Raw genomic sequence first — 17,538 nt, 5'->3', positions numbered from 1 at the left:
ATAATTCCAGCTGCCAGCATTTCTCTTCTGCAGAACTGACTGTACATCAAAGTGGGTATTGGTGGCCCACATCATGCTCCCCACTGCTTCCCCAGCCTCTTGCCTGGGAATCAAAGTGCCTGGCTGCGGGCTCCTACTCTGAAACCGCCACATCCTTAGAAGAGATCCCCACTTCAGTCATATGCACCCTGATTCCTCTTTTCAGAGCCCCTGACATGTTGTCTGTGCCTGATCCCGGGGACCCAAAATCTCCTCAGAGTTCCCACCATGCTGTTTGTCTGTCTGTCTCTCCATGGAGTTAATAATTCTTCTAACAAACTTCTTACCCTCAACAACCTGCCTCAGCATCCCCTTGAACCTCGCATCCAGGACTTTCAATGACAACCAAAAAAATTTTCAGAAACTGACGCAAGTGCCTTTGGTGGAGAGCTGTTTACACCATCGAGTTTCGTTCAGCTCTCAGCACAGAGTCGCTGCGACGGGAAAGAAATGAGGAAGCATTGCACAGCTGGACACTGGAGTCAGGGGATTGGAGAAGCATCCATCGTGTGTGGTTCCGGGTGCCAGGGTAGAGCCAAGCCTACCTCTCCCTCTTCACAATTCCCTGATCTTCAGGAAGGTCCACGATGCCTTCTGGACTCTCTCAGGTTTTAAGTGGGAATCACAGTAATACCTCGGGCCCAGGACACCATGAGATGCCGACGCAAAGGCAAATTCAGAAGGGCACATGGATGCATTGAGGACTACATCCAAGAAGTCAGCTGTGCTCCAGTAACAGGCTTAGGAAAATGGATTTCCCTGGACCTGACCATCAAACTAGCTGGAGGTGTAGTGGGGAAGGGTTCCTGTTTCCCAGAAAGACATGCACAGCTTGTCAGACCGCCTCATGGGACGAGATGGAATGAAGCACAGACAATGATTTGTCGGTAGTGGGGGTTACCACACTCTGGCCAGGACTGCCTAGATGTGTATGTCCCTAGCCCTCTGTTTAAATTTTAATTCCACTTTAGGCTTCTGAAGTGGGCTTCAAGTGGTCACTGGACGGCCTTCTGCCTCTTCCCAATGTGGCCACAGAGAACCAATCTCCTTTTCCTACTTTTCACTGTTCATTTGGCTGTTTAAATCGGCTTCTGGAGGGCAGGTGGCGGAACTTGACTCCTTGGGGTGGAGACTGTGACCCTGAGCTTGGTGATACTTCCTGGTCTTTGAGATTCCCAGAGCTGCTGTCGTGGGAGCCTCCTCAGGAGGGATTTCCAGGGGAGGCCTGTGTGAGTTCACCTCTGCACTTCTGTTTCTAAGCAGTGTTCTCTACTCTGCTCCCTGGGTGGCAATCTCAGTTCTTCCTTTAATTCCCACCCAAAACCAAGAGAGGAACCAAATGAAAAAGGAAAAACTCCCTTGCGTAAAGTAATTTTTGTGTGTGATCCGTTCACCGAATATAAAGGGCTAAGGAGAAGCTGCCACGTGACTGCTGGGAATCAAACCTGGGTCTTCTGCAAGAGAAATGCCTGTTCTCACCCGCTAAGCCATCTCTCCCACCTCCTCTTTAATGTCTCCCTCTGAATCCTTCTTATCACTAAGGTCTGACTTGGACCACCAACTAGTTTCTTCTGCCTTTGACCAGCCACTTTATTTTCCTTTCTGGCTTTATTATTACAGAAATCATCTATTAATTAACTTGCCAGTTGTCCCCTGCCTCCCTCCACCAGACTTCTCCTGAGAGTAAGACTCTTAGCAGTCTGCGCAGCCCAGGGATCCCAAACCCTGAACAACCCTGAGCCACCAGAACACTGGTCATCCTGTCATAAGGCCAGGGCTACAAATATCATGTTCACCTAAGTGCCCCATCTCTGGGCAGTTCAATAGATCTCCATTCCTTTGCTTCAGGTTATTTGACAATGACAGCCCCCCCACCACCACCTTAGCCCTTCCCTTCTGATGGTAAAGTGAGCGACATGTGCAGCCTTGAGCTGGAGGCACTTGAGGGAGTGAGGACTCAAGAATTTGGTATAGTGTGGCACTCAGTGCAGAGGAAGGGAAGCTCGAAAAGGACACAGATCCACAGGCCACACTGGAGACGTAGACCCCGGCTCATAAGCCCCGGCCCAGCATCTCAGGGACTTGAAGCCCGGCACTGGTTTCCTCTGCACCTAACCTGCAAGGCGCAGGCTAACTTTAGAAAGGATGCCTTAGAGAAGTCCAAGAAATCCCGGAAGCTGGCAGGATGATTTGTTTCTTCAAGGAGATGCTCAGGGCAAGGGTCACAATGAAGATACCATAGAGGAAGGGGACTGCAAAGAGGGGTGTCTTACTGTACTGGGAGCTGGATCCTTGTGGTTACAGTGGGGTGGACGGTGGGGGCGCGTGTAGGTAAATGAGGTAAGCAGGACGTGGGAGGCACGGACAGCTTTTCCGAATGATGTCACTAGGTGGCACCCTAAGACAGATGCTGCAAAGTGGGACATCAGAAAGAGCAGGCGGATTCTTAAAGCCGCTTCCCCGGAAATGACTCAGCAGGGATGACTTCAGTAGTTGGGTGTTCTTTGGCGTGAGAATCAGGCAGGACCACATCACCTCCGTACAGCCGGCGCGGGGTGCAGATGAGATCGTCTCTTGGTTCATTCACGTGTTGTCATCCTCAGAGTCCGGTCCAGTTTCTGGCGTACCTGGGCAAGTACAGTGAGGGTGCCTGAGACTGACGCCTGCCCATGAAACATGAAGGAAACGGTGACACAGTGGAGAACACCGTGACCCAGCCCAGTCCCACCCACAGTTCTAGCTCATTTTCTCCCTCCTCTGAAACGAGGCACCCCTTACCAACTTCGCCGTGTGCCTGGCATTTATTACAACTGCACTACAGTTTGAGGAGCTTCTTTGGAAAGTACTTATCTTATCTCCCCAGCTGTGGAATGTAACACATGTTGGTCATGTCTGAGTAGTGACTTTTATCTTATCCCCTCTTCCCCCGCAGCACTTGGCATATTCCCTGGACCGATGGTGTGTTTGGTAACGATCTGATGGTGACGATGATGAGGGTGAGGATGATGGTGGCGATGGCGGTGAGGATGACGAAAAATCCACAGGCCTTCTGCAATGAGTTTGTGTATCCTGCCTGGCGAGTCCTACACATCACAGATGTTAACAATGACGACTGACGCAGTTGGATACGAGGCTAATCAGTAGTTCTACTTCCAGAAGGAGCCATGTCTTGGGCAGTAAGTGGCCCAAAGAGGCCTTGAAGCAGGGCTTTTACTACCCTCGTCACTATGCCTGTGCTTCTGTCTGGAGGATTTTATCAGAGCGGTTTGGACCTTGCTAGACAAAGACTCAATCCTCACCTCTTGCTGGACTGAAATCGGAAGGATGCAAGGCTTACAAATTAGTAATGATACTCCCTGATTCTTTCATACCAGGAAGCAGTCCTGGTATGAAAGTCATTTGTGGGACACCTCTGCATGTCGCTTACTTTACTATTAGCCGACAATGAGACCATAAACAGCTAAAGAGAACCTGGCCTCTGTCCTTGTTTAAAATCTTTGCATCAGCAATCAGATTATCACACACACCAGACAAGGTGGTATATAACTATAATCCCATTGCTCAGAAGGTGGGGGCAGGAAGATCACTAGTTCATGGTCATCCTTGGCTATATAATTAGGGGCAGTCTGAGCTACAGTGCTCTGTCTCACACTGAGACATTGAGGTACAAAGTTATGGCTGTGGTAAGTACTCCATGGGAGAGGTATATGAAAGTATGTTGTAGGAAGAAGATTTAGACAAGAAGGAAGCCCTGTGCACTCCACAGAAGCAGGAAACTATGGAAACAGATGTCTGAACCAAACCATATATGGCCTCAATGGAGCACCCCCACTCCCATCCCCACCCTGCCTCTATGCTGTTTACTGTATACGCCTCCTGCAGAGGAGATTCACCAACCACCTTGTTGCTGATCCTTAAAGATGTCCTGCCCAGAAGGAAGTTAGCAGAAGGGTTCTACACACTAAAAACTTAATAGCTAGACACCCACTGGCCGTCCACAACTCACTGGTCACCTGGTCTGTCACCTTAACTGGGAAAGACACTGGGCAGTGTATATGAGACCAGCCATTTGTTCCGGTTCCTGGGACCTTCCCAGTTTCAGCATCGAAAGCCCCATCTTCTCGGACTGTTCTGCCTTAAACCTGAAACTTCTCACTGGCTGGGACCTCCTCAGTTCTGGGCAAGCGAGGACAGTCAGTCACCTGAGTGTCTGCCCAACATTGCTCCTGACTTCCACCTCTCTCAGGTGAACACGGGTTCTCAGAACTAACAGCACCCTCGTCCAGGTGGCACCTGCCTGGTGGGGAAAGGGCCAAATAACAGTGAGTTCCTTTGATCTTTGTGAGACAGGTCTCACTTTGTAACTCAAGCTGGTTTGAAACTTACTATTTAGCACAGGTTAGGCTCAAACTTGAGATCCTCCAGACTCAACCTTCCAAGTTCTAGGATAGTGGTCAGGTACCACCATACCTGGCCACTGGCGAATTGATGAATGTTGACAGATGATATTTTCTGAGGCCAGGACTAAGAACCATTGTGCTAAATAATCTAAGTGCTTTGTGCCGCCTTCACGTACAGACTCCTAGTTCATTGACTGCCAGTTCTGGGGCTAGTCTGGGTTGGACTTCCTGTGAGTGACGCAACATAGCATTCTCTCTCTCTCTCTCTCTCTCTCTCTCTCTCTCTCTCTCTCTCTCTCTCCCCCTCCCTCCCTCCTCCTCTCTTCTCTTCTCTTTTGTTCTTTCTACCTAGGAATGCAGGTATGCCTGACTCTGACCCATGCATCAGTGCTTTTGGCCCAGTTCAGTCAGTGATGTCTCTCCTTCTGTCCCACCTCTGACCAGGGCAGCCCCCTGACAGCCCCTCTGACACCTCACAAGAAAAACTAGAAGAGGTCTCTGGGGTGGTGTCTGTGACAGAGGATAGCTTAGAGAGGTGGCTCAGCAGTTAAGAGCACCTGCTCCTCTTCCAGAGGACTGAGTCCCAGCACTTATCAGGGGCCAGTGAATGTGCAAATAGCACAACTGCTTTACCTAACAGTTTAATGGGTGGATGAGTTGCCTGTAACTTCAGCTTCAGGGGATTCTGTACTACCTTCTGGCCTCTGCAAGCACCTGACCACACTCATATATATATGCAAACATATATACATATATATGTGTGTAGTAGTGTGTATGTATGCATGTATGTATACACATACACTTTTTTTTTAAGTTCTTCCAAGACAGAGCCCAGTGTTGTGTTTGGAGTTCCTCCTTACTCTCTTCAGTGAGACATTTCTCAGTTGACCTCCTGGGTGTCAGTCCTGGGATAATATGTGTGGTTGCTCGAAGACCCTCCTTTCATTCTTGTCTAGGGGTTGGCGGTTTGGGGGTTTGCCGTGTTCCACACCAGACATCTACTGCCTACTATATCCTACTGTATAGGATATTATTTCTAAACCATCTCAGTGCTGCTGAGGAGTTGACTCTAATGTAGAAGAATGCCCCAGATTCTTCTAGGGCTCCCGCCACCAAGAGCTCCAAGCCTGCTTCAGTCAGCCCCTGCTTGGCAGCATAGGTAAGGCACTTTAGTGGAACAAAGTCTTTCTGACAGAGGATAACTCAGCAGTTAGATGCTGACAGCGAAAACCAAACGATCCTCACCTCATGCCGCGTATAAGCAGTAACCTGAAATAGTTGTGTGTTTAGTACTGACTGTGAGCTTGCCTGGATCTAGAATGGCCTGGGGGACAAGCTTTGGGGCAAGCTGGTAGAAGACTGCCCAGGTTATTAGTTCAGCTTCTCGTTTCTGGGAGGATTCTCTAGAGGCTAATTGAGGTGGCAGACTCCCCCACAGGAGGTAGCATCATTCCATGGGTCCTTAGCTGAGGAAAAGGAGGAAAGTGACCTGGGCAGTTACCATTTTTGTCTTGACAGGAGATGTGTTGGACTCGCTGCCCAGGGCTCCTGTGCCGTGATGGACTTCACCCTTGAACTGTGGCTCTGTTCTTGACTATGCAGGCGCAGAAAAAGCGACTAAACATTCCCCGGGGTTTGTTGTTGCTCTTGTTTGTTTGCTTTTGAGACAGGGTTTTTTTTGTGTGTGTGTGTGTGTAGCCATGATTATCCTGGAACTCTCTATGTAGAGGGTTGGCCTTGAACTCAAAATCTGCCTTGGCCTCTCAAGAGCGGGGATTAGAGGTGCACTCCACCGCCGCTGGTGTAAAAGGTGAAATTATAAAATTCTAGGGGACAGCAGCAGGAAACACTCTTCCATTAAGCAATGACTTTTAGATAACTCATGCGGAATACAACTTTTAAAAAGGAATAAGTGACTGGGCAGTGGTGGCACATGCCTTTATTTTTAGCACTCTGGAGGCAGAAGCCTCTGAGGAGATCTCTGAGTTCAAGACCAGCTTGGTCTACAGTGTGAGTTCCAGGACAGCCAGGGATACACAGAAAAACCTTGATCAAAAGAGAGAGAAAGAGAGAGAGAAATATGTAAAGAAAAATTTTCTTTTAAAAGGCATTTCTAAAGAAAAGAAAAAGTCACAGGCTGAAAGAAAACATTAGCAAAATATATTTCCAGATATTGAGATTGTGCTAAAGATATCACTACATGTAAAGTTATTATTTGATAATAGATAAAAACAGGTGAGAAGGCAAAATTCTTAATGAGACTTCACCAAAGAGTTGAGGTCATGCTCAGTGAAAGGGATCCCTGCACAACAGGGGCTCCCTCCCAGACCCCAGATTAGACACAGCCTCCATCCAAACACCTGTTTTCACAGATTCTTTATTAAGCAGGGAAGAAAGCTAAAATGGCTTCTTTCTGACCCTTGCAGAAAAACAACAGCAAATGACCTTGCAGGTGTAATTTTAAGAGAAAAAGGGAGGTCTGTGTTAAAATGGTCTAGGATGTGGTGGCCAAGGAGATAGGGGGTGAGGGAGAAAGGAAAGAGGACAAGGGAAAGGGGGCAGGAGTATTTGTCCTGGAGACAGACATGACACATAGGAAAATGGAGGTTTATAAAGGTAAAGGGAGAAACCCGGTGTTAGGATGAGGTGTTTAATTTTAATTGGCAAGTTAATTGGGTGAATCAAAGGGGGCTTCTCATTGCTGAACCTCAATATTTCAATAGCCGGATCTTGATAGACAGCCTCAGGAGGAGAAAGTAGCCAAGTAAGGAAAGAGACCTTCTTGGTGGCTAGCTTTAAGAATGCAACCTATCACAAACAATGCTGCTATGAACATTGTAGAGCATATACTTTTGTTGTATGATAAGGCCTTTCTTGGGTATATTCCCAAGAGTGGTATTGCTGGGTCCAGGGGTAAGTTGATCCCGAATTTCCTGAGAAACCGCCATACTGCCTTCCAAAGTGGTTGCACAAGTTTGCATTCCCACCAGCAATGGATGAGTGTACCCCTTTCTCCACAACCTCTCCAACAAAGGCTATCATTGGTATTTTTGATTTTAGCCATTCTGACAGGTGTAAGATGGTATCTTAAAGTTGTCTTGATTTGCATTTCCCTGATCGCTAAGGAAGTTGAGCATGACCTTAAGTGTCTTTTGGCCATTTGAAGTTCTTCTGTTGAGAATTCTCTGTTCAGCTCAATGCCCCATTTTATAATTGGGTTGATTAGCCTTTTACGGTCTAGTTTCTTGAGTTCTTTATATATTTTGGAGATCAGACCTTTGTCAGTTGCGGGGTTGGTGAAGATCTTCTCCCAGAATGGAAGAATGGATGAAGAAAGTATGGAATTTATACATATTAGAGTACTACTCAGCAATAAAAAACAAGGACTTCATGAATTTTGCATACAAATGGATGGAAATAGAAAACACTATCCTGAGTGAGGTAAGCCAGACCCAAAAAGAGGAACATGGGATGTACTCACTCATATTTGGTTTCTAGCCATAAACCAAGGACATTGAGCTTATAATTAGTGATCCTAGAGAAGCTAAATAAGGAGAACCCAAAGAAAAACATATAGGCATCCTCCTGAATATTAACCTTCAGCAAGCGATGAAAGGAGACAGAGACAGAGACCCAAATTGGAGCACAGGACTGAAATCTCAAGGTCCAAATCAGGAGCAGAAGGAGAGAGAGCACGAGCATGGAACTCAGGACCGCGAGGGGTGCACCCACACACTGAGACAATGGGGATGTTCTATCGGGAACTCACCAAGGCCAGCTGGCCTGGGTCTGGAAAAGCCTGGGATAAAACCAGACTCTCTGAACATAGCGGACAATGAGGACTACTGAGAACTCAAGAACAATGGCAATGGGTTTCTGATCCTACTGCACGCACTGGCTTTGTGGGAGCCTAGGCAGTTTGGATGCTCACCTTACTAAACCTGGATGGAGGTGGGGGTTCCTTGGACTTCCCACAGGACAGGGAACCCTGATTGCTTTTCGGGCTGGGGGGAGACTTAATTGGGGGAGGGGGAGGGAAATGGGAGGCGGTGGCGGGGAAGAGACAGAAATCTTTAATAAATAAATAAATTAAAAAAAAAACAAGAAAAAAAAACAAAAAAAAAACAAAAAAAAAAAAAAAAACAAAAGAAAAAAAAAAAAAAGAATGCAACCTAACAGTTTAGTAAGATAGAGGAATCCGGGAAGGCCTGCCAGATCCATGCTCGCCACACTCAAGCTGGTCAGAGTCCCTTCACTTAGCAAATACAGAAATCAGAAAGCTGCAGCTAGAAACCATACCAAAGGCAATGCACGCCCAGTGCGGGCAGGAAAGAGAATGACACAGTAGCAGGCTTTTGTGAGAGCGTCCAGCCACTAGGGCTCTCCTCATGTTGATGTCTAAGTAAATAGCACAACCGCTTTACAAAAACAGTTCAGTGGGTCAGTGAGATGACTTGCCGCCAGGCCTGACAATCGGACCTGGATCCCCAGAACCCTGATGGTGGATGGAGAGCATCAACTCCCTCAAGTTGTCCCCTGACTTCCACAAGTGCCACAGCATGTGTGTGCCCCTACACATACATGCCAAATAAACACATAAATGCAATAAAAATGAAAGCCATGGCTTAGTATTTCTTATAAAGTTGAACAAAACACCATATGGCCGAATAATTCCACTTCCAGGTATTTGTATAAGAGAAATGAAAAAAATCATTTATGCAACAAGGTATGTGTTTCCAGAAGCCTGATAGCCCCGCATAGGACATAACAGAATCTCAACCACCTGGTAAAGGGCAAACAAACTGTGACATTGACACATAGTAGTGCGCCACCAGCTGTGAAAAGGCAGCTGCTCCGTGCCAGCAGCAGGAGTGCAGGGACAATTTATGCTGGAGAGGATGTGGGGTGAAGGGAACACTTCTCCGTTGCTGGTGGGAGTGAGAACTGGTATAGCCGTTTTGGAAATCAGTATGGCGATATCTCAGAAAATTAGGAAACAACCTATTGAAAATGAATTTCTTTTAAGAATACGGATCTCTCCTCCACGCCCTGTTTTCTTATCTGTGAGGGGGAAGGGCCCTCGTGTTTGGATGGCTAAAGTTACTGAGAACTAGTTTTTATTGTTGCTGTTTGTTTATTTGTTTGTTCCAGACTTAAGCAGAATCTCAGCACCTAGCTCAGGTCTGGCACTCGAGACTTCGAAATTATTTGTGAGAAAGAAAAATGAAAGTAGGTTTCAGTGGGAGGAGAAGAAGATGAGACATGGCACTGAGTGAAAAGCTAAAGTTCATTGTACTTCAGCGAGAAACTGCTAACAAAGAAACCAAACAACCGATCCTGCTTCCCTCTTCGCTGGATTAGAGTTCCCCAGAGGCAGAAGAGAGGCCGCTGCCGCCACACATGGAAGCATGGTTCTGAGTATTTAAGATTAAGGAAAATGAACTATGGTAGAGAGATTTAGGCATATCACTGTCTTTCAAAGGACCTAGGGAAGCTACCTCTGGAGCCATATTCCTATTTCTTGTTTACTGTTGCATCCAATAAAGACTGTATCCTTTAAAAAAATCACTGGATTTAAAAACAAAACCTTATTTATGGACAATTTTGTCCAAAAGGTAAGCAGAGTTACCATACAACTCAGCAAGTCCACTCCTAGGTGTATACACCTAAAAGAGCTGGACACATATAACCACATAAGCGCTTGCCCGCAGGTGTTCCTGACAGCCTCACTCATAACTGCCCCACAGGAATGAAAGCAGTCAAAGGACCAGCGGATGATGCATGGATAAATTAAATACAGCGTATCCACAAAGTGGAATATTATTCCACAATAACAATGGGGGATGACTCAGTGGTTAAGACGCCTGGGGTGCACATGTGAGAGCCTGAGTTGGGAGCCCCAACACACATAAAAAGCTGGACAAAGTAGTTTGTGACTGTGAGCCCAGTCTTGGCAGGGGAGGAGGCAGGAAGGTGCCTGAGACTCGCTGGTCAGTCTCAGCCAAATCGAGGAGTTCCAGGTTCAGGGAGAGACCCTGTCTCAAAAAATTAAAGTGGAGAACAATTGAGGAAAGATCCCTAATACTGACCTCCACATTCACACACGTGCATGCATACTCCTGCACGTGTGCACCCCCCAACATACTCACACATAAACAGATTAACAGGAATGGGCTTTGAGCACTCTATGACAAACAAAACATCCAAACATGGGAGGCCACATGATCTATAGATTTATTCATAAGAAATGTGTAGGTTAGTCATAGCTACAAATACAGAAAGCAGATTCGACATCACTTAATGGCTGTGGGAGGGACATGGGGCCAAGTGGGGACTGACCACCAATGAGAAACACATTTATTTGGGGGGGGGGGGATGGTGAAGATGAAATTAAGTATGATAATTGTTTATAGTTGCACAACTCTGTGGATATAAAAACCATTTGACTGTACACTCTCCACGACTGACTTATACTATACCTGAATTGAGTTGTTAGAACCATTTTATGGGATGAGTAGACAAAGCTCTTCCTCTGCTCCCCAGTTTGGGGGGAGGTTGGTTTTTTGAGACAAGTTTTCAATACTGTGATGCAGGCTGCTCTCAAACTCCTGATGATCCTCCTGACTCTGCGTCCCTAATGTTTGGATTATTGGTTGCCGCTACACTGGTTGGGCTACACTGGTTAAGTTTCTGATTGTCCCCTGGCCCTTAGGTGGATAAGTCAGGCAGGATGAGCTCGAGGGGCTGGTCACTAGGCCTGGAGATGGAGAGCTGATGGAGCACAGCTCCTGCAGTCTGTGCACACCCAGCCTTCTCTCTCCTGCATCTGGCTGGTGAATGAGGCAAGACACCTTGTGTGAAGGGACCCATGGAGGGTCACATACGGGAGAGCCCTTGAGAACTTTGCCCCCAGTGCTCCAAAGCCAAAGTGACACACTCTTTCCATCAGCCGGGCTCACCCCACCCCTTTTAATTACATCACTAGACCCCCTCTGTGTGTGTCATGTGGTGATGACTGGACCACATGGCATCAGGCCAGTCCTAGAGCAGACTGGGAGAACTGGCTCATCCAGGCCCTGGGGTGAGTGGAAAGTCAGGGCACCCAGCACTGAGAGCCGGGGGAGGGTGGCAAGACAGGAGGGTTCTCGGCCGTTCTTCAGTACTTACCTCCAAACTGGAGCCTGCAGCTGGTAGGGACAGGCAGTTCCAGGCAGGCTGAGAACATCTGGTTGACTTAAGCTTGTGTTAGCCTGGAGATTTTGAACTCTATGTCAAGATCTGTGGTTTGGTGCTGGCCCCAGGATTCTTCTTGGGCAGCCCCCAGCCCCAGGCATGGGCTGAGACAGGGAAGAAAGACAAAGCGCAGGATGTGCTGGAAAATTCAAGCTGCCCATGCCCTCTGTATAGGGAGACGGGGTTAGAAGCCCAAGGGAACCATGGAACGTTCAGAAAAGATGGCTTAGGATTCTTCCCCCACATCCTGTTTGTGCGTTTGTTACCAACCACCGTGCACTTACTTTGAAGGACAGTTCGACCCAACTAGAGTCCTCTCCTTTCGTGCAGAACCTAACAGAGTCCATTCTCCTCTGTCAGGTTCCACGGGATACTGAAGTTCAGAGGAGTCAACCCATTATCTGCCGCACGTCACAGACCTCCCACTCAGTAGAGCCTGCATTCAAATCCTGGTCTGCCTGATTCAGACTTCAAGATCTCATCCAACCCCTGCTGCATCCAGAGTTTCGTGATCCTGAGGAACCAGGCTCTGGCTTGTGTTGGGAATGCTGGAGTGATGCATGGGCCGGCTGAAGAAGGGAGAGGTGTGACTCAGCCACTGAGGTTGTTTTGTGGGAGGACCCAGCAATTTTTCTTTGTGATGGGAGCTTGCTGGAAGCAATTTAGATATGAAGCAACTTCTGTTTGGTGCATAGTAGAGATTCAATAAAGACTTGCTGATTGACTAACTGGTTGCTTAGATTTTTGTTAGGTGGTGTAAGGGGAAGTAAAAAATTTGCTAACAGCCATTCATCGAATATTGATTAAGTGCACATTATGATCAATGTCGATAGGAAAGTCAGGCATCTTTGGATTATTAATTATATTTTTAAAGGTTGGTAATGAATTCATATAAACTAGTATATTCTGAATGGGGTGAAATACATCTATGAATCCAGCTTGATACAGTGTATAACTGTTTAGATTTTTTCAGAATGTTGTATCCAAAACCATTAAAAAATATTGTGAGCAAGAAGAGCTATCTAAGACCAAATATGAGGATGTGCTCATAATCTCAGCAGAGGGGAGGCTGAGGCAGGAAGATCATGAATTCAAGCCCTACCTGGGCTACATAGTGAGTTCATTTTTTTCTTTTTGGTTTGGTTGTTGTTTCTTTAATCTGACTGAGCAGGGTTGTGCAAAACTTCCTGAACTCTTTGGAGAAAGAAGGACCAGTAGCTTCCTCATTTGAGGTTGTTGTAAATGGAGAGGCACAGAGTACTCACTATTAATAGTTTCAAAAGTCTGGGTAGAATGCTGCATGCTTGTGATTCTAACACTCAGGAGGGTCAGGCAAGATGATCTTAGATTCAAGGCCAACCTGAGCTGCTCGGTAAGAGCCTAGCTCATAAAGACCATCAATTGTGCTAGCCAAACAGTTTTGTTCAAATCCCTTTCTAGTATCTACCAACTATAAAATTTGGAGCAACCACCTTACGCTTTGTGAAGCTCAGTTACTTTTTCAATCTGTAAAATGGGTAAAACATAGTTATATATATATATATGTGTGTGTGTGTGTGTGTGTGTATCTTGCATATATATATGTTGCAGTTAATAATATATTATATAATATATATAATATATTATATTGCAGTTAAGAGGGCCCAAGGGCCCAATAGTATTAACTATTGTGTTTTGGTAGCAAAGTCCCAACGTGGTGATGGCAAGGAGAGAGGTGATTGAAGCATCTCATTCACAAGGATGTCCATGAGACTATGTAGAGAAGGCTACCTCTGCATCATTTGAGTATGCCACTTCCCCTGGAACAGGAAGTCGCACAGCTAGACGTGATATCTGATACATTAAAACGAAGTGAGATTCAGGGCTTGGGCAAGCGCTCTTCGATTTGCTATCAGAAACTGAAGCGTGCCCATGAGCTGGCTTGGCAGGTCAAGGTGCTTGCGTCCAAACCTGACGACCCGAGTTTGAGCCGTGAAACCCACATGAGGGATGGAAAGAGGGAACCAGTTCCTGCTAACTGCCCTCTGACCTCCGTGCACATGCTGTGGTAGTGAATAAATGAACAAATAAATGTAATAAATACTTCAATGGAAGGAAGCCTGTCTCAACAACACAATCCAAGCTCTGCCCGTGGCTCATGGCTCCCCATCTCTTATGTTGACTGGAACTGCTGTCTGAGTTAGGACATATGGTACAACTAGTGGCTGCTCCTAGCTCTCCCCACAACCATGGACTCTCCATGTTTTGAGGCAGGGTTTTTGCTTTATGCAATGTCTCTCAGATTTGATACTTCCCTGACTAGGGGATTACCAGAAGCTACTAAAAATATCACAGCCCCTCTCTATGGGTAGACCTAGGCTGAATCTACACACTCTCAAAGGCTGACCTGTGGTCAGATGTGTTGAAAGAAGGAGCCTCTTAGAACTCAAAAGCACCGGGTGAAGCCATGATAGGAAGAGTTGTTTGTCAAGAATTAAAACCAGCAGTGACAACGTCCCATGTCCTGCCAGCACTTCAGAGCTCTCCTAGGGTCAGTCCAGACATCTTGTGACCTCTAAGCAGGCAGAACAGGCTCTCCTAGGGTCATGACATCTTGTGACCTCTGAGCAGGCAGAACAGACTTACCACTTCAGGGTCACTGTGGAGAGGATTAAAGCTGAGTTATTGACACAGACGGCACTTCTAGGAAGTGACCATCACACCAGGACTGAACCAAGGTCATGATGTACTTTCCTACAAAGTTCTATAGGTTGGAACCAGAGAAGGGTTTAGGGGAAGTGTTTGTATCTTGATAAGTTTTGTGTTGTTATTGTTATTAATAGGATTCTGAGATTGTCTGAAATGTTCCACTAACGTGAAGAGCTTGATACCCACACAAACCACAGATAGGTTCAGTCAAGCTGGTGGCTCTGGGATTGAAACAAGGTGTTGAGTTCCTCTCGTAGGGGAGAGAATGACTCCTGTCCTGTCCACCTTGGGGGAATATTCGAAGGGTCAGATGAGATCAGGAAAGAGAAAACACCTGCAAAAGTGACATTCAGAATCTTAGCATCAAGCTGGAGAGCCATGTCCCTTGTTAGGGACAGTGCCCCACCTGTGCCTGCCTACGGGCCCGACCTGGCATATACTATCAACTTCTCCTCCCAGCTGGAGTTGGATTAAGGCAAGCCAATGGAAGCTGATCTCACAGGCTCCTTCAGAATCCCAGAGTAAGAATGGAAACTCATGTTAGCAATCAGCCCCAGGCTTCATTAACTGTGTTGTGTGTGCCGAAGTCCTTTGAGAGTGGAAAAGCAGAAAGCTTCGAGCTCACTCCCAAATAACCTGAGAGAGGACTGGAATGTCTGCTCAGGTATCAGGACTGTCTTGTTAACTGGGTTTAAAGTCTGGCTAATTTAACCTATTTTTAATAATTCATACTCAAAAAGCAAATAATTTTTTAAAATGCATAACATTTTCCTTATACTGAACCAACAAAGGAAATGTCTGGTGACAGTGGACAAAGCACAATATGGTTCATCCGGGGACACGCCGGAGGTCACCTTCAATGACTTCACGCTTACCACCTGCTCTGATGACAACCCGTCTGGAGCAGCTGACAAAGAAACTCAGAATGGTGTCGACATGAAGTGTTCCTTCTCAGGGGCTCTGAGCTGTAAAGAGTGAAGATAAAGCTTTGAATGCGCTTGTGCAGATTTAACATGGGAAAATGTATTATCCAGATTTATTATTGACATTAAGGAAAAATCTGAAAGCACAATGACCTATTGTATTGCTTTGTCACGGTAAGGGCCCAGGTGAAGAGGCGCAAACACCGGTTGGAGATTCAGTCTTTTACAAGCTGTTGGCGTTGGAAATTATTTCTTAGAATTCTCATTTCCTTGTTGCAAAATGGGTTGGGTAATGTTAAACACGTGCAATAATGTTCTGAAGACACGATAACATGTGGCCAGTGCCTTGCAGATGTGAGCCATGGAGAAAGCACAGGCACAACACAGTCTCTCCCCCTGGTTTCTGTTGCACAAAGTCGCTTTTCCTCTTCCCTCTGATTCCTGATCACCTTTCTGTCCCGAGTTCTGACCAATCCCTGGCTACATTTGCTGTCAGAACGTGACTTAGTTTCTCCCTTTCAGATTCTCTGCCTCATAGCTCTTTAGTGAGGACCTCTGAGCCACCCAATTGCTTCTGCATGTGTGTGTCAGGGGTTCACATGCAAGCGCTTGCACACACGTGTGGTGACCTGAGGTCATTGCTGAGCGTCTTTCTCGGTTGCTCTTCCCCTTATTTTTTGAGGCAGAGTCTCTCACTGAACTTGGAGGTCACTGATACAGCTAGACATGTCCCAGAGATCCTTCATCTCCACCTTGCCTGGCTTTTTACAGGAGATCTGAGCTCAAGCCCTCAAACTTGTATGGCAGGCCCCTTGCCCACGGAACCATCTCCCCAGCTGCTCACCCAATTCCTTTTTTTAGTCTCCTTTACTATCTCTCTATAGAGACATGTGTTTTCTTTGAGGGTGGGGTTGGAGATGAGAAAGCTGATGTCCAGGGACCACCATCACATTGCTTGAGGTAACTAGAGACACACCAAGATCCCATTTTTAAAGCCTAGACCAAGGTTTTCTCCACCAAATCTTTCAGTAAAAGATACTGTTTGGGCTTAAGATTTAAACAACACAGCTTAATATTTCCTGCTCAGCACACTGTGGTGTGTGTATGTGTGTTTATGTGTGTGTATGTGTGTGAACATATGCATTATAATGGCTACTATTTACTGTTGAACACTGTGGTGTGTGTATGTGTGTTTATGTGTGTGTATGTGTGTGAACATATGTATTATAATGGCTACTATTTACTGTTGAACACTGTGGTGTGTGTATGTGTGTTTATGTGTGTGTATGTGTGTGAACATATGCATTATAATGGCTACTATTTACTGTTGAACACTGTGGTGTGTGTATGTGTGTTTATGTGTGTGTATGTGTGTGAACATATGTATTATAATGGCTACTATTTACTGTTGAACACTGTATGCCTTTGCTTGTGTCAAATTGTGTAATGCAAGTGATTTAGCTGACTGGACACCTACACCCTCTTTGTGAAGAATTATTATCCTTATGTTATAGGTGAGGAAACCGAGGTTCTGAAATGCAAAGTACCTTGTCCAAGGACACAAAGGTATCTAAAATCTGAAATGGTACCTAAAATCTGAAACGTTCTGAGCGCTGACATACTACCTCACCTGGAATTCTGCACCTGACCTCACCCAGTATGTCGCAGTCAAAACACAGGCACATTGGAAGCCTTGTATAAAATTCTCCTCGGGCCATGTGGACAAAATTTATATGCCTGGGTTAGGCAGAAACCTGTCCCCAGTAGCTCGCTAGACATGTGAGACCCTTCCAGAATCCAGAACTCAAAACCCAAACGGTTGGTGATCTCCCATACTGGGTAAGAGACTCAGTGAAGGGGCAGCAGGGTGTGGCACAGCCGTGGTTCCGTACCGCCTGGCCTCATTCATTGTTCTGAGCGTTTCCTTCCCAGCCTATGATGTTCCCTCTGGCAGCTGGAGGGCTTCAGCCCACCTTCCTGTCTCTCATAGCCTCTGGACTCTCACTTCTTCCTCCAGAAATCTCTCCCAGTGAATCAGTTAGATGTTAAAAATGCTCGCATCTGAATGGGGGGTTCAGGCAGTCACAACACAAACTGCTCAGTTCTCTTCTATACTGGGTGACTGTTACACCCAGCTGTAGGCTGTTGGCCACAGCTGGCTAAGGCCACACCTGGCTGTTAGCCACTCTGGTCTGTCCACAGCTGCTTTGTTTCTGTGGGTAGCAGTTCTTCGAGAATCTGAGGAACAACTGGTG

At 46.4% G+C, this 17,538-nt stretch overlaps 1 long non-coding RNA gene across 1 annotated transcript; it reads left to right on the top strand.

The window, feature by feature from the left end:
• The first annotated feature begins 2,418 nt into the window (after positions 1–2,418).
• Positions 2,419–12,353, top strand: LOC142847078 (uncharacterized). The gene is made up of 3 exons (XR_012910125.1): positions 2,419–2,881; positions 2,972–4,285; positions 12,033–12,353. It is a non-coding gene; the product is annotated as an uncharacterized LOC142847078 (long non-coding RNA).
• The last annotated feature ends 5,185 nt before the right edge of the window (positions 12,354–17,538 follow it).

This window comes from Microtus pennsylvanicus, chromosome 3 (assembly GCF_037038515.1).
Source record: "Microtus pennsylvanicus isolate mMicPen1 chromosome 3, mMicPen1.hap1, whole genome shotgun sequence".
Taxonomy (NCBI): domain Eukaryota; kingdom Metazoa; phylum Chordata; class Mammalia; order Rodentia; family Cricetidae; genus Microtus; species Microtus pennsylvanicus.
Note: the sequence above shows the minus strand (reverse complement) of the source record. Positions and strands in the feature narration are given on the sequence as shown.